Genomic DNA, 21440 nt, shown 5'->3' on the forward strand with positions numbered 1-21440 from the left:
GGTTTTGAGATGTAACCTCATTTGGTTAAGTTTCTGTATTCAGAGTAAGCAAGTAAAGGCAGGGTTTTCTCCTCAAAGGCAGATTTAGAGGTAACTGGAACAAATAAAAACAAAAGGGCTTATAGAAATAATGTTTTTGCCAATTAGATGTGAGCAGCTGAGCTTTTCATGTGGCAGCAGAGTTTGATATGGACACACTGGGTGCTTGTTCAGATCGAGAGGCCTGCGTTATTTATGGACGACCAATTCATCAATTCAGAGACAACCTCAGAGAATTAAAGTATTTAGAGTCCCAGAGTTACGTGCCAGAGAGCTGCTAATAATTTCAGTGCACATGGCAGTGCTTGGCAACTGAGTCCCCAAAACACAGAGTAGAAAATAAGCCCCCTGGGCGGTCTCAGACCTCTAATTGGGCTCTCACCAGTGACAGCCTTGACTAATATTGAGCTCTGGTCAGATACAAATAGAGAGCAAAGAAAAAGTTTATTATTCTTAGACACTGAGGAGAATGAAAGGTAGCCTCAATGGTACCTCAATGGTCCGTTCTCAGCAGAGACGCATGGCTGATGTTCAAACAGTGCTCATTGTTGAGATATTCAGGTGCTGTGGGTGCTGTGGGCGCACTGCTTCGTTATCTAATAAACTCAGAACAAGATGATAATAAAGCCAATATGTCTTTATTTGAAAATTCAAGATTCAAGATCAAACAAAAATTGATATTGATTATGTACCTTCAGTTCTTGGATTAGAGTTGCAGAAGAGTTTGGAGAATTTTTTTTTCTTGTCTAATGTGACATCATGTCAAGAGAGGCAACAATAGAGTTTAAAACTGGGAAGACTTTGGATTACAGGTCCATAAGAATGTATGAAGTAATTTCACACAAGCCAAGAAGTAATTATGTGGTATTATGACCTCATTATTCAGTTTATCGTGATGCTATGATGTAATTATGTAAAACTCAGGGTTTCACAAATTGTTTGTGTCAGAGGTTTTGAGGTTTGCACACCTGAAGACATTCTCAAAGCTGTGTCTAAACATAACATTAACCTTTAGTGCACCGGTGATTTTTTTTTTTTTTTTTTTACATATGGTGTCTTACAACCTCAGCTGACTGATCTCCTAAAGGAAAATGATTAAATCATTACAAGGTACTTAATTATTCACACCTAATTCCCAAAAGTTTACCAAAGTTAATTCTTATAATTACCTATTTCATGTCACCTTATCTTGTATATTTACAAGGTGGCTCTTTCCATAAACGATTGTGGTACAAATAATACACACAATGGAGCAATGTTGGTATGTATTTCTTCAATGAATAACTTGTAGTTGTTTGTATTGACATGAGAGAGTAGCACTATTCTGAGAGCGTGAGTACTGCAGATATTTTGGGGACACTGTGGATAATTAACCAAGTTTTGTCCCTGTCAGCCACTGTAGTTCAAAGTCAAAAACTGAAGTGGAAACTTTTCATATTTATTTTTCTACCCTCAAAACCTTGTAGCTCAAGCCTGTGAAACCACACTGAGAGAGAACTTTATGATGAACAGTATCTACATCTACATAACAGGAAAGATTTGTGGAACAATTCTGGGAATTGTTGAAAATCATTCTGGGACATGAAGGAAACTAACTGAATAGGCAGGCTGAAGGAAACAAAACACAAAACCACAGTTTTGTTTTTCCTTGAACCAGCTTGTTTTCTCGGTGTACGATGATGGTCAGCCCTACACAGATGCAGGTGATTCCCCTGTTGGCACTGTTCAGTTTGATGAGGTAGAACAGAGGAGAGCACAACAGATGATCTAATGCGATACCTGTCAGTAGGGAGTGCAGGGAATCCCGCTGTGGAGCAACTGAGCGCGCTCAGACCTCCTACATTTGTTTGCAGTGGTGAAGTCATGAGCAAAGGGTGTTTGTGTTTGTGCTATGGGACGCTAACAGGCGGTCAAAAGGAAAGAGAAAGAGAAACAAAACACTTGTTATTTGACCATGACGATCAAAGTTCAGTTTAATTTAAGACTACTTATGAAGGTATTAAATTAAGAATACTTGTTTATATTCATTATTTAGGAATGCGGGTCTCTATTTGTATTTAGTTGTCTCTCAGGCTTAAAATCTGTGTCTCTGTGCTGGAAAAACGTTATGTTACGTGTTTTTATACAATCAGAATTTGCCAATGTAATCTAAATCATATTCTGACAGTTGGGTTGTTTGTTTATGTTTTATTTTGGCAGAGAGATCACTCTGTCAGTGAAATTTAATTAAAACCACCCCCACATAGCCCTGATAAAGCAGATTAGTTGAGTTTCTTAATCGTTAAACGTGATTCATTCACGTTCTCAGACTTTTTAGGTTTCTTTTCTGACTTTGACACTGATCGCTGTCTATTCAGTTAGGTCAGTAGGAAAACAGATTTTAAACAAAGTTTTAAAGTTTGTGGTAAAATGTTCTCACCTCAAAGTTTATTTAGTTTGCTTTTCACAAGCTTTTGAGAATGTGATCGCACTTGGAAACTAGAAAACTGAAAGCTGACTTTTGACTAGAACATTTAGAATGTTGTGTTTTTAAGATTAACAAGCTCAAGTTTTCAAGCATTTTGGAGGTTTATGTGAAAATGTATTACTCTAAAGGTCATAACAATTTTGATTTTATCTGATCCAGACTTTGTAGCTGCAAATACACTAAAATTGCCTGAAATATCTAATCAGTATTTTATCCTGCATTTTAGAGTCAGTAATGTGGGAGTGGAAGGAGAGACATGATTCCAGGGAGGATGATGAACTCTTAAACTGACAGGAAATTATGCTTGAAACCGTAAAAGATCCAATTTTGTTCAACACTTCTCAACATGGCGCCCATGGATTTCATCGTAGGTCCTCCTCTGTGAACTTGTTTTTGTAATTTTCTTGTAAATAACCAACAGCACACAGATGTACACTAAATGCAGATCAGTGATATGATAACAGCACACAGCTGCAAGACATAACACAAACTGCCGGTTGCTTTCACTTTGAAAGGCATTGATAAAAATTACACTGTCTTTCCAACTAAGAAAGTGATACAACCGTTTGCCTGCGATTCATCATGCTAACTTGTTGTGATAGACGCTGGTTTAACTGGCTGGGTGAGATTACAGAGAGATGTGAAAAATTATCTAATCAAACAAGGTACTGACAGCTTCATATAATGCTTGGTTCTCGGAACTGTTACATACCTGACATTACTCCCCATGAGTCCCCACACAGTTTATTTTTTAAACCGCCTGCTCACTCTGCTTGTGTCAGTCTCAAGAGTTGATGGATGAAACAAAGGCAGGCGATGAGGTGGCAGTCCAGAGGCGCAGGCCTCAGGTGTGAACAGGTGTGGAGGTTCACTGCCATGCTGGAATGGGAGCAGTTCCAGGTGCACAGCTGCAGGGTGTGGCTCACAATCATATATAAACCCAACCTCTCAGCCTATGTTGAAATACTGAGTCTCTAGGAAGGAGGGGGAGGCGGACTGGGTGGAGTTTCTGTGTAAATTTAATCTCACATTGCCATAACTTTGAACAAGCAACTTTGATGAAGAAAAGAGACTGTGTGGAGTGTTGGAGGGTGACAGAGGGGGGGAATTGTGAGAAAAGGAGGGGAAGCATGTTTTTTTGTTTTATTTTAAATTGTACGCTGAGAGTTTGGCACTCTGTGTGTTTCTATGCGTGTTTCTATGTGTGTAGGCGTGAGTGATCTGTGTATATTTAAGAAACAGTAGGGCCATAAGCAAACAGAATGACAAAGAATGACGTTTGAGACGTTACATGTCTGGGAGCTAAATGCTCGGCAGTCTAGTCTCCTGGGAAACTATTGTTCTTATCAATCCGTGATTAAACAGCTTTGGTAATTTGCAATCATGCTGTAACACATCCTGGAGAATTTCTGTTTAAAGAACATGTCTGTATTGAACTTCTCTAAGCCCTGGACGGCATCAATCTCAGCCTCAGTACAGATTAGGTTGGAGACAAACTCTCTGTCTGCAGGGTACACGATCTTTAAGTCTTTTCTATCAAAGGTCAGAGCAGCCGAGTGAAGGAGATCATCGGGGCGTTGCGTGGCTGGTAAATTCAAAAAAAGAAATGGGTCAGTGGCTGCTGTGAATGTTCTCGCTTGTGTCACAAATACAAGCCCACACATGCTGTCAGGAGACACATATCTATGGGGACAGTGATGCAGGGAAGCCATCACAGATTGGGCGTGTGGATCTGGAGCATGCCATTCTGCAGCTTTAATCCCCCATTTTTCTCGTACAATGTAGTCCCACCAGCTCCAATAACTGCCATACAGCATGCCAGACGAGCAGCCTGACCTTTCCTGTCCTTGGAATAGTTGATGCTGTGTAATATATTCTGCAGTTGATTCCTTTTCTGGTCCTATGAATTTTAAAAACTTTTTTTTTCCCCCCCTTGACAGAAACACTGTGTCTCTGCACTGCAGGATATTATTCCACCGATTACCTTTCAGAACTCCAATGGCCACATGTCCTGCGGAGAAACAAATCTGCGAGACACAGTCAAAGATGAAAACAGTGGAGGGAATGTCAATTTCCTCCAATCGACTCAGAGGAGGGTTTTTTTCCTGCAGGTGAAGAATAGGCTGATGTCAAATCTGAGATTCAACCGGCTAAAACGTGCTGAAGACAATCTGTGATGAGTGATAATGGCCGAGGTGGGAATCAAAATAAAAATGTGCTGAATTTGCAACCAGACAGCTGTTTTAAAATTGATGTCAACTTTTTTTTTAATTCTCCCACAATCCCATGATAGGAATGCATTTGTCAGTCGCAGCTGCCATTGAGATTCCTCTCCATATCAAATGAGCTGACAAAAAGTCAAAGGATGCCAAGAGTGTCCATCAGAATCCATTAGTGGTCTGTTACTAATTACCAGTGACTCCCGGGTTGATTAAAAGAAATCACCAAGCGGCAGCACACACCATTATGCTAATGAAAACTCATTTGGAGAGGCAGCGTGGGTGGGGGGTGGGGTGCAAGTATTTGGATGACTTCGCTGTGCAGCAAGTCTGACTGGAGTAAAAGGCTTCTTGGACAGCATATCATTACAGAACTGGAGGAGAAGGAAGATGATGATGATGATGACAACGACGATGATGATTATTGGGATTGTGATGATTGCAGAATGTTAATCGTGTTTAGCTTGTCCAAAGACTACACTGATGGACTTATTCCCTCAATGACTTTTGTTTCCTCCGAGCTTCTCATTAGCATATATATTCTTTGCCTGCACCTTCCCTGTGGCACAAACTACCTAATAACTCCCTGGGACATGAAGATAAGAGATGTTTGGTGTGTTTTATTTATAACTGATTTTCTCAAATAATTAGAAAACCTTCGAGGGAAATTGCGAGGCACCAAAACCAAGCACACCATGCAGCTGGTTGATGTCAGAAAAAACTGTGCTGCACACGATTTATTTATTGCTTAGGCAATGTAAAAGTCAGTATTCCATCAATAACCTTCATATCATCATTAAACCAACCACCACCAGCTCTCTGTGAGCCACATTGGGCATAAAATTGGCTCAACCCTCTCAAAAAACTTGACCAGCCTCTACAATAAAAATTAATGAAAAGAATAACTCACGGTGTTTCATTATGTTTGGTACACGGGTTCAGTATACAACTTCTTTAAAGGCCTTGAAATTTTTTTTCTTCATCATCTTCTCTCTATGGTTGCAAGGTCCAAAAGAAACACACAGCTTCCTGCCAAAATTTGGAACAGTTTTGTTTATTTCACATGAGAGAAATCTGTATTAAGTGTTTTTGGCTTTTCTGAGCGGTCTGAAGTGGACGGAGAAGAGTTGGAAAAAACTGATGTTCAGCTTGTCCTAACCAGAAAAGCAGCCATATAGAGGCTATAGGTCGAATGTACGTGGCTGCAGGCTGTAGTGTCCGATGAGCTTCAACGTTGAATGTTTCCCACCTGCTGTGGTTTGAATTGTTTAACTGTCGAATTTAATCCTACCCAACATGGTTTCATTGGTTTAACTGTGAAATTTTAAAGTGGTTAGACATAATTTTCACTGATTTAGGCTTGGTTTTGGCAGCAGGTTAACCAACACAGTTCCATCCATCCATTTTCTATACCGCTTATCCGTCAGGGTCGCGGGGGAGCTGGAGCCTATCCCAGCTGACTACGGGCGAGAGGCGGGGTACACCCTGGACTGGTCGCCAGTCAATCGCAGGGCACCAACACAGTTTATAAAATAAAAAGGACTGACTAGTGTATGCTACTTAACTAAAAAGGTCAAGGGCAGTTGCTCCAATATGTGCCAGTGAGAACAAAACAGGTTGTGCCTCATTTTTTTTTGCTGTCAAATTACATGTTTATACTGAAGTTAATGTAGAGCTGAATATAGGCTGTTATTCACACTGTTAACCAGCTTGATAATGATCAATAATTAGACGTATCTGACTGAAATAAAGATTGGCTCATACTAGTTCACTTGGCCAATGACTATTTCACCATCAAACTAATTCTAATTCTAGTAGTGCATTAATAACTAGCACCTCAGCTGGTTAATGTGTGAAGTAAAACAGTTAAAAATGTAAATTATAGCCCATGTTCAGGTCATAACATGAGTCTAATTTGACTATAACAAAAGTATACGAGACAAAAATATAGTGTGACAATTACACGCTCACAGCTAGCATCCAGAGTCCACAGTCAGTGTTTAACCCTGCACAAATTCAACAGTTAATCCATTCAAACCGTGGAGGTTGGGATTAAACTTTCAACCCAGCACCAATCTGCAGGCTGCAGCCAGGTACTCCTCTTGTAGGTTTTCTCTGCAGGTAGGACCTATTGTAATATATTATTAAGATACAAAATCGCACTGATCCCAAGTTTATTATTATGTATATTATGATAATTCAGAATCCTATCTACATACTTGACAAACATATACATTTACTTATATTTTAAATTAATATCTATCTAAAACACAAGTATAATGTAGCATAAAAGTGCCTCAAAACTCAAAGTACAGTATATAAGTAAATACCTTCCCTCAGTGTAAGTCATGTGACTGGTAAACTGAATAAGTTTTTCATTGTTTCATCCAAAAACATAACTTTCTTTTATTATTTTTGACATTCAGCAAGAAATCCAGTGGATTTTGTAGCAACTGCTTTAATCCCCTGCTTCCTTCGTTTGATGAAAAATAGCCTGGGGCTTTCCAGAGGTTCATCCTTGTGCAGTTCAGCTCCAGATCCACCATCCAGGCCCTGAGCACCTGTTAAAGGCCGCTTCTGTACTGCATCTAATAAATAGCTCCAACTCTTGATCCCCTTGCACGGCGTCGAGGCCACTTTTCATCCCTCACATCTGTGATTTCCCTGAGCATTTCCAAAAATCCCCTTGGCAGTTCAGTGATCTCTCTCAGCTGTTAGCATACCCTTGGGCCAGGGCAGCCTTGCTATGTGCTCCAGCTGCAGGCTTTTGCTATGGTCATGGGGCCCCTCTGAAGGGCACTATTGTCCATTCATGGGGTTCACTGTGTGAGAGGTCAGATGAGGGAGAGACTGCGCTGGGGCCTGGCAGGAAATGAAGGTGGAGTGGCAGTTTGGGCAATAGTGTGGGGCTGGAGCCTGAATAAATAAAATAGTTCAAATAAGCACAGAATAAGTTGAGTCACTATTATATACTGTGAATGTGTATATAAAAGCTATTAGGATTGATGGATTAAAAATGTATATAGGAATTAATTTGTGCTTGAACAAAAACTTTCTTTAAAAATTCTATTCAGTTGGTGTACGAGTAAGAAGCTCGACTACACTGTGACCGAGAACCCAGAACGCCTGGCAGATGTGCAGATAAATCTTCATTTCTCACCCAGTTAAGCAATTCAGTCGGCTTCAGGGACGGCACTGCTTCAAGCCAAAGGCACCTTTCAGGATCCAGAGAAAGTGCAGAACAAATTGGAGAACAAACAGTCACACTGGGTCATTCACATCATCCTTTATCTGAAAAGCCAAGAGCCTCAGGAGGTGGGCTGCCCGCACCCAACAATGAACAATAACACACATGTTGTGATACTTTGCTGACATTTTTGAAAATGGCATGTCTCACATAAATCTTTTATAAGCCCTCCATCCAGAGGCAGCTAAAATTGTTTTACAGGGGACAAAGTTGTCATGAATGACAAGTTAAAAGGCTTTCTGTTGAGACTGCAACCAGCCTCAATGAGAGCACAGGACACTTTCCAAATGTCTTTGGTTGGGCTGTAAAAAAAAGATGTTTTCCCAAGCTTTTTTTGTTTTGAGGAGTTAGCCTCTTTTTTCCAGTGACTTTAATCAATCCTGCATTCGTATACTACTGGAGAGGTTTTTAGTGTTTTAGCCAATTATTCATTATTTTACGATGTCCATTTTGACTTTGCCAAGTACTTACAGGTATCCTTATAGCTTGGTCCTAAGGCGTTAAATTGGCTGAGGTTGGTGGAAAACTGTCCTGTACAGCTGGCCTGTCATATCAGGGAAGAAATTGGCTATTGCAAAAATAAATAAGACCAATTTGTGATTCGTTCGTGTGTTTATTTTCTCGTCTAGGTGACGCCTTTTGACTGCAGAACATTCAGATGAAGACTGAGAGATTCAGATGGATTACCTGATGTTACAATCTTCCACAGCGAATTTCTTTCTGCCTCAATTCAGGTATTTAAATAAAATCATGTGCCAAGTTACTATAGAGCAAACAGACAGCAGGAACAAGAGACCAAAACCTACACAGTTTTACAGGTTGCCAGGTCAGTAAACTCATACAGGATTTGCATAGCACCATTACAATACTTCTATGATATTCAGCAGAAATACATCAGATAGCACATATGCAAAATGTCTTGAATAAAACCCATGTAATTATCAGATTGTTTCAGTTTGCCTCACACTCTCACTGAATTCACCCTCCAGAAAGTAAAGCCTTCTATGCTAAAAAGCTTAAGTGTAGAGATACATTGGACTTTCATGAAGTAAGATGAATAGGAGGATTTTCACCTCAGAACGGAGATGCCGATGTCTCTATGCATAATACAGCTAATTATTTCTGTACAAGCGGCTCCTTTTCAGTGGGCAAACAAAAGCTGGAGTTTAAAAAAAAGGAGAGAAATCCCTCCATTAGGGGGAAAAAACTCTGAGGAGGCTTGAGGGAATTTTTCAAAGCCCTTACAAAGCTTAACGAGAGGCGAAAATGAGAAAGACACAATTGCTTTCAGACAATGCACTCTTGCTATGTCTATTTTCTTACGGTACCAAACAAGGTTGCATATTTTCAGCCACGGATAATGAGCTACCCATGGCTCTCCTCTCTGAAAAGAGAAACATAGACCACATACACGGAGGTAATGCTTCAAAATATTTCTTTGTTTTCTATTTTCCATCTTCTGAACAGTGAAGGGAAAAGAGCAATAATTAAGATTCAGACAATAACAGTTAGAAGTGATGATCCAGATCTCGCTCTATGCTCTGAGGTACGTAGGCGGGGATGGCGCAGACACAGGGTGTTGTGGGATTATGGGCCCAAAGGGTGTCTGAACGGCAGACCAACTGACCTTTCGCTACACTGCGCTGGCAACTGGTAATCAGGGGCAATTATAAAGGCCTCTTGGCCGCAAATCACCTAATCCTGTTGTGGGAGCGAGAGCCAAATGTAATTACGGCACTCTGGTACACTGACCCCGCGCCTAGTGAAACTAAGCCCAGAAGCCAACCAGAGTGATCCAAACTGCCAACTTTAGTTCGGTCGTGGGCAGACAACCAAAGTGTTCTCATTTGGTCAGAAAGGGAGAACCACCTGTTTACTGCAGGCTCTGCTTCTCAGTTCCCCCGACATCACGCTAATCAGCGTTTTGCATAATGTGAGGACATGTGTGACATGGATGGCACCTCATATTGATCCAAATCCAGATCCATCCAATTGTAATTACTTTGTGTATAAGCAGGAAACATTTTTGTTTCTTCTCTTTATTGCCGTTTTTAGAGAGATTTAACATTATGTGCTTTTTCTGATTCTTTTTTTGTCCTGTGTGAAAGACCCAGTCTCTTACATTTGCAGAGACCAAAAAGCAATTAATTTTAATGCAATGCAAAGCCTTTGTAGAGTTCAACTTTAGTGAACGTTAACATGATAATTTGTGCCCTTAACTAATTGCAAACAGTTTTGACAGCACTGACCTTTGCAAGAATAGAGAATTCAAAATTCAGGACACTAGCTGGGCTGTATCATCCAATTTTGCTCCACAGAAGAGGCTTAAGTTTCAGTCATTCAGTTGGTAGTACAAATACAGGACATCAAATGAAGAATCACATGTTTTAAAATTCAAAGGGATGAGGCTAACAATATTCTGTATTTTCCTCTGAATCATGAAAGCACTGGAGCTAGAAGTTGCTTCACAAATACATTTAAATTCACTTAAATGCACAAGAGTTTCAGGCTGGAGCTTGCAGATCGTTTCAGGAACAAGAACCAGAGTAAAACAGCCTTCTTTTGCCAACCTCTGATCAGATAGAAGGCACTTTAAACTGAAGCCATTCATCCTTATTTATTTATACTCACTATAAATAAGAACTTTGCTGGCCAAGTATGTTGACACATACAAGAAATTTGACTCTAGTTCTCAGTAGCTCTCAATATACTCGCACACAGAGAACACATTTACAGAAGCATATATAAACAGACATTCAGCTTGCAAAGACAACAAGCAAACTTAAAAACATAGTTCTAACATAGTGTGCAGGAAAGTGACAGTGACCAGAAAAATGCTGTATTAAAGTGGAATAATCCTTGAAGCTGCAGTGAATTAAGTGACTCTACAGTCTGCTCATCAGTATGTGAGTCAGGCTGCAGAGAGTCAGCCTAGAAGTCAGATGGCCAACTCCATTACCAGCCTCCCACCAATCCAGCTTCAACAACAGATTGATCACTGAGCGCAACGAACTCTGACAATTAATAATGGCTGCAGTTTCCTCACTGACTTCCTCCCACACACTGCAAGTTTCTTTAGAAACACACTGCAGTGACACTTAACTGCAACTTCACACCAGCTTTTTACTGGGAGATTGAGGTTCAGTACATTTATCTTTATTTTCGCTACAGCAAGTTAGTCGATAATCAGTGTTCCGCTCTGTTTTGCGTGTTCACACGTATTTACATGAAGAAAATGAACCTAATAATTAATCAATTTATATTTTGTCAGAAATATATGCATTTCCTATAATCAGGTCTAATTAAAAGGTTCAGTTTGGGTCAGGATCAGTCCACAGCAACACCAGCAGCTACAGGGGCACCTTGTCGAATTAGATTAGAACTAATTCCAACATCACACTTAACACCTTTTATTTAATGCACCTTTGACTTAACAACATCATTTATTTCACACACCATTGATTTTACCTCACAATATAATCAAGTGATGGATGTCTTTGGCCTTCCACCCGGAGCGACCTGATATCCTGCATCACTATAGCCGAAGCAAACACTGGTAAATGGTTTTTTGGAATCTCTTATATATATTATGCAGATTGATCATCATTCTGCAAGTGAAAAGTGCTTGCGGTGTTTTTAATAGATTGTCACTGGACATTTTCCTTGTGGAGCACTGAAAAGACTTTTCTTGACGTTTCATTCTCTCAAAAATTATCTAAAAAAAAAAAAAAACAACAGGCTTTCAGACACACCAGCAATAGAAAAACAATATGAAGAAATGACAAAGTAGTAACAAGAATTCAGACATCCAATTCCATATCCTTGTTTGTTGGTTGTCTTTAATTGTCATCTGTGACAGAATCACACTGAGCTCATCTCTCTTGGAGCGACATAAATAATTCCGGCCTGTCACTTAAAATAATGCTTGGGTATTTAATGTCAGTCAAACTGTGATAATTTATACGCTATATTCAATACCCTACTCACAGAATAGATGCACCCACCCACAATTCATTTACCTGTTCTATAGCCTGACTCCTAAATGAAATAGAAATGGCAATCAATCATTATGCAGCAGGCTGAGAGCCTCTGGGGACAGACAGGCAGAGTCTTTGAAAAGTGAAATAGATCAGGCAGCAAAGTACAGAGAGAAAGAATCAGCCGGGCAATTGAGTTTTAGCTGGTAGTGCTGCAATCAGACAGATGCAAGAAAGACAACTTCACCCGAGGGTTTCAAATGAGTTTAAAACTTTTTAAGCTGACTGTGGTCATAAGTTGTGTTTAGAATAAGTTGCATATAACAGTTCAGAGGAAATGTTAGTATACAGGACAATATTTTCTTTAAATATGTGAAAACCGTTGATAATAGAACGGAAAAATTGCATACTTTGGGCCAAAGCTCAATAAATAAAGTGCATCCCGTCTCTCGCAATGATCCTAATGGCAGGACACTTTGCATGTTTTTTGAATATGATCAACATTGCTTCCATACCCAATATGTTTTAATTAGTTATTTGATACTACAAAAAGAGAGTGAGACATCATGATTGACAGCAACTGAGTCAGCTGTCTGTATGGATGGGAACTTAACGTCATGACTACCACCCAATCACTGCACAGACTCTGGCTCCAAATGATGTCACCAGAGCAAGATAGCAGCGCTCATCAGCATCATCCTTGTTCTTGTATGTTAATGAGACATCCATAGAAAAACACTTTTCACACACAAGTAGTCACGTGACCCACTGTTTTTATTTAACTATTACTTGTAGTCCCTGCAATGATCAACATGTAATTGTCTAAAAAATAAAGATCTTGTCTCACCGAGCATCTCGGCGGCACAATTTCCAGTTTCCTGTGTAACAACCACAACATCTGTTTGCCCCATTTAAAGAAACTGAGTGTAATTCTTTTTAGAGCATCAGATGAGATTATCAAAGCACGTCTAGACAGAAAATTAGACAACACAGCTCACGGTGTGACACAACAAAGAGTTAAACCTTCTTTCAGACTGCAGCTTCTCCCGTTTCCAGCAAAGGTCTTTGAGGGGTAAAATAATGAGGGATGAAGATGCAACGGATGCATCTAGCATTACAGAGAAGTGCTCCCCTGAGTGAGCGAGCAGGAGAGGAACCAGGACATGTACAAGTACAGGCAGAGGGCAAATCCCTGCCCCTGAATGCAGACTGATGACTGCAGGAAAAACTGATGAGGCATTCAGACATATGCATTCATCAGAGAATTAAAAGACATCAGAAAGTCCCAATGTCAGAAACTGACAAATTCAAACATTTGTAACTATGTTTTATTTACTGTCCAAAAAAAGGTATAATTGATTTTTGATTTTCCACACACACACTTACTTAAATTACCTCTGTCATTTTCCTGAGGTAAATGATTAAAGGATCAGTATTTGTTTGCTCTTCAGATTTATTACTCTCAGTGGAAAGTCATCTAGATGTCACAGAACAACACTGTTTTTATGCAGCATATACTGTACACACAGTGTATTTTGTATGTGACTTCCCACAATATAATCAGGTGAACTAATATCATTACACCTCAGGGAAATCGGAGACTTTTTGTTCTCGCTGTCTCTGTAAGAGGATTTCGAATAAACTCCTCTGAATGGGAACGCGGAGGTTATCAGATGACTGCAGTGATTCTCCTGCAACAGTTTCCAGTCAGCTGACTTCTAATGAGTTTTCTGCAAAAAAACAATTAGATATCAGCCATGCACGACATAAGAAACTTGGCATCATGCCACATCGACCACATCGTGCAGCAATTCGTAGTAGTTGCAGTTCGCATAAATGTCATTTTGTTGTTTCACGCTGGCAAATAATGGAGCATTTTATCAGACATTCTGCTGCATTTTTGAATCCAGGTCACCAAGCAGTTCAGCTAATGACTGTCATCTATGAGATTAAAGGTCTAGGCCAGTTTGACGCTGAAATATGTCACAAATCTTGCAAACGTGAAAGTTGGAAACCAAATGTGCTTTTTTCATTTGCCAACCCCCACCTGTTGTTTTCTTGTTTTTCTTTTGTTCCTCCTCTTGGTTTATTTTATTTTGGTCACACTGCGATGCTCTTTTGAAGCTGATATCAGTCAGAAATTTAGATGATATCTACTTCTCCCTTGCTGTTTTTTATCAGCCATGCTGAGAGTCTAAAAGGCTCAGGAATATTTGTGCTGCCTCAGAAGCTTGTTTCTAAAACAGACAAGCGCGATCATCAGAGAAGGAGCATTTACGAAACTTGCTCACAACCTGGCAGCATTTTTGCAATTACAGTACCAGCATGGTGTTTTCAGCTGGCAGTCAGATGTGCCTCTTAATATCATTCTTAAAAGACAAATTTGGCAGGAAATTTACGGATTGAGATGAAATATTGATAGCGTCTAGCTGCCGCACCTATGAAGGTCAGGACTTTTTCTTTATTGCGGTAGTACAAAGGCAGCTATCTTGGTGAAGACTTTGTCACTCTGAGCCAAATCAATATTCTTTGACATTTGTAGTAAGGTGCAGGGCAGCAGGGGTGAGACTGAAGCAGAGCGTGTACAAAGGATGGGCTTTGGAAAGGGCTGACAGAACCCAGTGTGACCATTAGCTTTGTGAGAGACCCTACGGTGCTTGAAAAGTGGGAGGTTGGCCAGGCACTGCGGGCTTCTCATTTGGGAGACACGACAGGAGACCCAGATGAATAACTCAGCCAGGGATCAGAGGATAATGGTAGGTTTCAGTCTGCAATGCAGAATTCAACGGGCACAAACAAAACAAGGCTTAGTGATGCATTTGAATTGGGGGCAAATAACCATATTTTCCGCACCACACTCCCCTGGCTCAGATCTATCCAAGAAGATCCTGTGTAGACTGTCAAATATCCGTGTTGTTTGTGCTGTAAAATCAGCACTCAGGGTAATGAATTCATGCTTTCTTTTCAAGCGAAATTCATCAGTCGTGGAAATGATGTCTGTGAATGACACATTCATTGAGGCTTATACAGTAAAAGTCACACTGACAGAAAAACAAAAGCAGATTAGATGAATAGAGCCAAGAACAATCCACTTTTTGTGGCTTTGTATATTAAGATTATTGTTTTACCTTTTGTGTTAAATAATGGGTTTTTTTGCTCTGTTTGTGCTATAGTAGAGGCAGAGCCTTGGTGCTTATCTTTTCTCCCAGCAGAATATTGACAGGTTGACATTTAAAATTCATTGAAAACACTGAATGGCTGATGCGTGTGGCAACAATAGACGAAACTGCTGTTTGCTGCAATAAAATCTGGAATAATTAGATGGCATAAGATAAGAAGACAAATTACAATATTTTTATGGAGGTAACAATTGTACAATTTAAAATGGTTAAATGTGCTTGCTTGCATTTAGGACAAAGGTCAGTTTCATCAAATTCAGCAAGATGATGCAATGAAGCGATATTTGAAAATATCTTTGTTCTCGGTGAGACAGAGTGCACCTCAGAAAAGGACATTTTCTGTCTGTACCTGCTGTATCTAACTCAAGTGAGGGGACAGCAAAAGTGACTCATGGGTCAGAATATTGATTTCAGCTGAACAGGGTTTCATCACTGTTGTCATGCACGACGCGTCCCTGAGCCGACTCTCACTCTGACTCTGCTGTCCCCGGGGACTGCCCTCTAACAGGTATTATGAAATAATGAGGGATTTGAGCTGGAGGATCAATAATTGAACTGTTTTTTTCTTTTGTTCTGCCATCTGATTGCAAAACGTTGCTGTACTACACCGATGCTGCAGTTAGTTTGTTCCTCCAACTGTAAATCTGACCACACGGCGGCGGCAGGGCAGCATCACATCTGATGATTACAATCCAGGTATTACATGCTGTTTCAGGTTCTATCCTTTTTCTATTTATTTACCAACACATGAAAAGATTAAATCTAAACAGATATTTATATCACTTCGCAGAAGTTAGCCTATTTGTTTTCAACTGGATCCAATTCTTTGAGTGCAAGACTGTTGAGGCTACAATATTTCACTCTCGCCAGTGAAACCCAGGAGATAATCAATATGACATGCCAAACAATAGAACACAATGATTTGAGTTTAATACCCCTGGCTCGAGAATCACTAATGTTCTTGTTGCAGAAAATCGATCTCCTCCACATCGGAGCAGCTCCAACTGAAACGCGCAGAGCAGCGAGCAATGAAAGCACATCAAACACACGTGGAGCCAACAGTGTGCTACATGTACAGTGTGACGTCAGCATGCAACCACTACACACACACACACACACACACATTGTGTTGTTTGGCATCTTTCTGGTCATGCTGTGAAAGTATATATAGTATATATAGATGTATATATACTGTACACTCACAATTGTTCTGATAAGTTACTGCATATATAACACACATAGACACATATGTATAGACATGACCAAAAACTGTTTTATCTGTTGTTTTTAGCTGTGCTAGTAGCATAACTGCTATGTCTCATCATCACCAAACTTTAATTTGTTCAATGCTTTCTGAGCAAATATCTGCCAAAATGACCTTCTGTTGCCGTAGTTAGCAAATATTAGCATGCTAAGACACTTAACACAGACAGAGAACATAGTGAACTGTTCATATTGCTAAATATTAAAGTCTGCAGGCTATAAAGCATGTTAGCATAATGATATTAGCATTAGCTTAAAGCTCTGCTGTGCCCCAGTAAAGTCTTGAAGAGCCGCTAGCTTGAAGAGCTTGTTATGCTAAATCTGAACAACCATTTGTTTGTTTTGTTGTTTTAAGTATTATTTAAAAACCTGCAAAAATAATTAAAGCTAAAATTGCCCTTAAACATTACATTTATTGCATCACTTTTTGCAGTGTAACAATGTTTGGCCTCCCTAGTAACATTTTCACTTGTCAGTGTTTGCATTGTGGATTCTTCTTCACCTGACAGATTTGTTTACATTAATAATGCCACAGAGAGGTTGATACTGTACTTTGGCTGACAGACAAAGAAAATGTTCAGGCTGCTGCGTGTGTCGTCTCAGGATCTGGGCTGAATTTCACATTCTCTCAGATGAATACATACAATATCGTACTGTGCTACATTGCAGAGTTGGGATAAACTTGTGAAATAATCGGGAGAGGTTTGCTCAGCGAGCGTAGAGGCCAACGTGTAATTAATTAACCATGTCCCAGAGGCAGAAAATGACAGCCACATTTTCAGGCTTCTATTACAGGGTGTTGAGTTGCAGGCCTCGGGGGGGGTGCCACATCTCAGGAATCTCTCCCCTTCAAATCAGATACATGATAAATATTCAATGACACATGGGCTTATGGGTAACAACGGGCTCCGTTTCCCTGAACTTGATGGAAGAGCGGATGACGGAGCAACGTAATACAGATCCTCAAACCAAAGAGTGTGAGTCTGCATCAGCACCCCCTCGGGATTCACCCTCTGATCTCCAAAACCGTAGACGCCAGTGTCGGTAAATGATCCTTGCAGCACACTCCTCTCCTTACAGGTAAAAGCACGCTGCAGGACCAAACCAAACTCTCACATACACACACACACACACACACAGAGGAGAGTGTGATCTCAGGAAAGCAAACCACAGTTTAATGTTTTGGTATCTTCGGTATATCTTTTTTGCTTTATTTGCCTGCCTCTCTTGCCTCTCAGTAAGAGGTTAATGTTCGTTGTGTTTGCTGTTACGGTTTGCTTTTACTGAAGTCACTCTCACTCTGACAGCGTGATCAATAGAGCAGATTACTTCACACTGTCAGCTATCACCTTTCTCTCAGTGCTGGGTAAATGAGCTTAACACAGCAGCGGTGGCGAGTGCAAGCTGATTGCAAGAGTGTCAGCGTAAAATTATAGATGGTGTTTTGGGTAAATAAGTCACAGTGTAAACCTTTTTAAAAACAAAAATATCCAATTAAATTAAATCTTGAAACAGTCTGTTTCAATCTACTTTACTATAGTGATGCTGTGAAGCTGATTAAGTGTAAATCATTGCCTCACATCAACATATTGAACAAAGAGATATGTAAATGAGGCAGAGGATGGGCAAACTGTGCTCTCAGGCTGTGACCTTAATTAATTCATCAGACTCGACTACTTGACCAGCAGTCAGGATACTCATCACACTGTCCTGCAGCTCTGAAAGGACACAAAACCAGCTTTTATTGCAAAGATCACAAGGCTCCGTGCCTCTGCAGTACATGCAGGACATACGTTTTTCTCAAGGGATGAATATATTTTCTCCAAATAAGTATTATATAAATGCAGTTTCAAAGAGACAGGGTTCAGACATAAAACCTTGATAAAAGTACAAAATAATAAATAGAGCTGTGATCTGATAAGGATGCCCTATGTACCATGAAACGGATTTTCATATCGGTGCTGCTGCTGCACAGCCCTGTGCACAGGTAGTGCTTTTTCACTGTTGTTTCTACTCCCTGATTAGCATTTGCAGACAGCTGAGGTACATTACGCACAAACTCAATTTAGTTTTCAATCTTCCAGAGACTGATTGCTGAAACACAACAGAGGAGATATGATGAAGGGAAATAGTATTTGTAATGAAATGACTCTGCATAGTCCTGAAAGTTAATTAGTGCGGTATGATTCGATTGGCCGTCTGGCACTGCTGTGTAGCTCACAAAGCTCAGGTAATCATGAGTAGAGGACATTAACTGTTGAGCCAAAGGTTCAGGCGTTAGAAACTCGACAGAAACACTGTTGTTCACACGTTAAGAGTCCTGGTATTCATGCAGCATGTTTTAATCCTATTAAAATAGATCGCTTACATGCTGTATAACACCAGGTCAGTAGAGATTCATATAATTTCACTGGCTCTGAACAAGAAAGATTCCCCTAACGATACTTAAAGTGGTATTAATTTTACTTTATGGATTGGCTTAGAGACAGCAATAAGGTCTATACTGTGTCTCTGGTAAGACATCTGACAGAGGGAAACGGGTTACGGTGAATACTTCATAGGCTTTGGGTGCATATTCCCACACATCTACAACCTGTTTTTCCTGATGGAAATGGTATGTTTTGTGTAGCAAGAACACAGCAATTTACAGAAATGTGACATTGAAATTTTTCAGAAGAGTAGTCTAGTTTGAGACTAGTTTGAGTTAAACTGTGGTTCCATGTGTTGTCTTTCAGTTGTTTTTGTATTTAGGTTGAAATAAATGTCATAGGTGACATTCACTTCCATGGCAATCGATGAGTGGCTATGGCAGCCGAGTGACAGACGATCACAGAGGGCAGAATGAGTATCAGTAACCAAACTGGCAGAATAAACCAACAAGAAACTGGGATTTGAATTCATTACACACTGATTAGTTGGCCTCATATTCGAACTGCAGCCAATCAAACAGCAGAGGATTATACAGAAAGTCTGAACCATCACTCATCTGCCCTCACATCATTAGTGAGAAATAAACTCACTTGCAGTGGAGCTTGTCAGCTTAGCTGTGACCTAATTAATACCAGGGAGCAGTGCCTTGGAGAGTACTGTTGCAGCACTTAACCATGTTAATGAGTTCAGCCCCTTCAGCTGAACTGGTGGTGGCTTCATTGCAGTCACACAAATTTGATTTAATTTATGAAATTATTATGGCTTAAAGGATTCAATATCTGCATCAACAGTTGCGACTGCAGGGGGAAACACCTTACCTTAAGAGTGTAACAGTAGAAGCAGAAGAATGTGAACACTGTGGCTGAAACGGAAGCTGCCACTAACAGATAATCACATGAGGTGTCATTCATTGTGTCTTTCATGTGTGCGATGGTGGTGAGTTTGACACTGAGGGCTGAACAACACAGATTTCACTGAGAGGCACTGCTGAGAAATACATCCCTACACCTTTGCTGCATTTTTATATTAAAGTTTTTTTTTGTATAATATGTATGCAGACACTTTTTACCTAAATGGTTGTTAAACAATGGACTGTAATCAGTAATATGTGCTGAATTGTGCTGTAAAACAAGACAAATGACAGTTGATTCAGTAACTCCTCCATAACCTATAACTAATGCTTTAAACAAACCTCTTCTTTACAGGGCGTCTATTTTTTAATCAGAGAAACTCCGAATTTTATGATTTTATTTAAGAGCACTTGGTGCAGTTTCTGTCACTGGGGGTCTCTATAGAAACAAAAGACCTAAGCAGTGTTATCGCGACAGACAGCCAAATGAAACACACCATTACCTCGAATAAAAGAAAATTAGATTCATCCATCCATCCATTTTCTATACCGCTTATCCGTCAGGGTTGCAGGCGGGATGGAGCCTATCCCACCCTGGACTGGTCGCCAGTCAATCGCAGGGCCAACACACAAAGACAGACAACCACACACTCTCACACTCACACCTAGGGGCAAAGTAGAGTAGCCAATTAACCTAATGTGCATGTTTTTGGAATTGTGGAAGGAAGCCGGAGTATCCGGAGAAAACCCACGCAGGCACAGGGAGAACATGCAAACTCCACATAGAAGGAACCTGGAACCCTCTTCCTATGAGGCAACAGTGCTAACCACTGCACTAACCACATCCTAGAGAATTAGATTTTTTTTAAAATTACATGAAAATTCAATCACAACAAATATGATTCAATTGCCAACAATTTCCAGCTGGAGAAAAAAAAAGGTGAAAATCAAACTAAAAGCTATTTAAAATTCAAATTATCATCATATTTACAATGGAGAAAAGTCTCTCAGTGAGATTAAGTTATTATTTCTGTGGAACTCTGACCAGCGTGATGAAGGAGATGTGCTAGATGGTGCTCAGGTGCCCTCAGAGACTGGGCGAGCTGCCTTTCCCATTACATTCACTGAAGCATCAAATGGATCTCAGCGAGCGATAAAACGGTCCCTCGGTCGGGTGAATGTAGATGGACTGAAACATCAGCAGTGTTTTTCATCAACACTGTTTTCTGTGCTTGCATACACAACAAGGCATCTCTTTTAATCTATTTCAAGTGCCCTCCATTCTGTGCTTGACTTTTAAGAGCGGGTCCGGCAGTCAGGAACACAGAGTTGACTATTATGTGCTGCTCTGCTTCAGCAGGCAGCGTTAGATGCAGCCAGAGAGCCACTCGACAGGAAAAGGCAGCCGAATGTATGTCTGAATGTTTATGGCTAATGTCGTTTGAAAGTAACAGCATATGTGAGACAAAATGACAGAAAATGACTGCCACCCTGAAGTACAGCAGAGGATGAAAAGACGGACAGTCACAAGCTATCATCTGTGGGAGAAAAGTGTGCTCAAATAATTGTTAATCAAGCCTACAGCCTGACATGTTTATATCACAGTGTGACAGGCAGGGGAAAGTGGGAAGAAAAGCTGCTGATATCGGTGTCAAAAGATTAAGTGATTCGAGGCATTTATTCATGATTTGTTGGAATATTTCTTTTGCCGCATAAATCACAGAAACGTTTTATGATTAATGACCATGCTAGAGAAAATAAAGATGCTC

General features: G+C 40.2%; 1 long non-coding RNA gene across 1 annotated transcript in view; it reads left to right on the top strand.

The window, feature by feature from the left end:
* The window catches only part of LOC124061857, a 41446-nt gene extending 24734 nt beyond the window's left edge, over positions 1–16712 (top strand). The window contains exons 2-4 of the long non-coding RNA XR_006843819.1: positions 8602–8706; positions 15748–15824; positions 16099–16712. This is a non-coding gene — a long non-coding RNA (uncharacterized LOC124061857). The remainder of the gene's footprint in view (positions 1–8601; positions 8707–15747; positions 15825–16098) is intronic.
* Positions 16713–21440: the final 4728 nt, after the last annotated feature.

This window comes from Scatophagus argus, chromosome 7, assembly GCF_020382885.2.
Source record: "Scatophagus argus isolate fScaArg1 chromosome 7, fScaArg1.pri, whole genome shotgun sequence".
Classification (NCBI taxonomy): domain Eukaryota; kingdom Metazoa; phylum Chordata; class Actinopteri; family Scatophagidae; genus Scatophagus; species Scatophagus argus.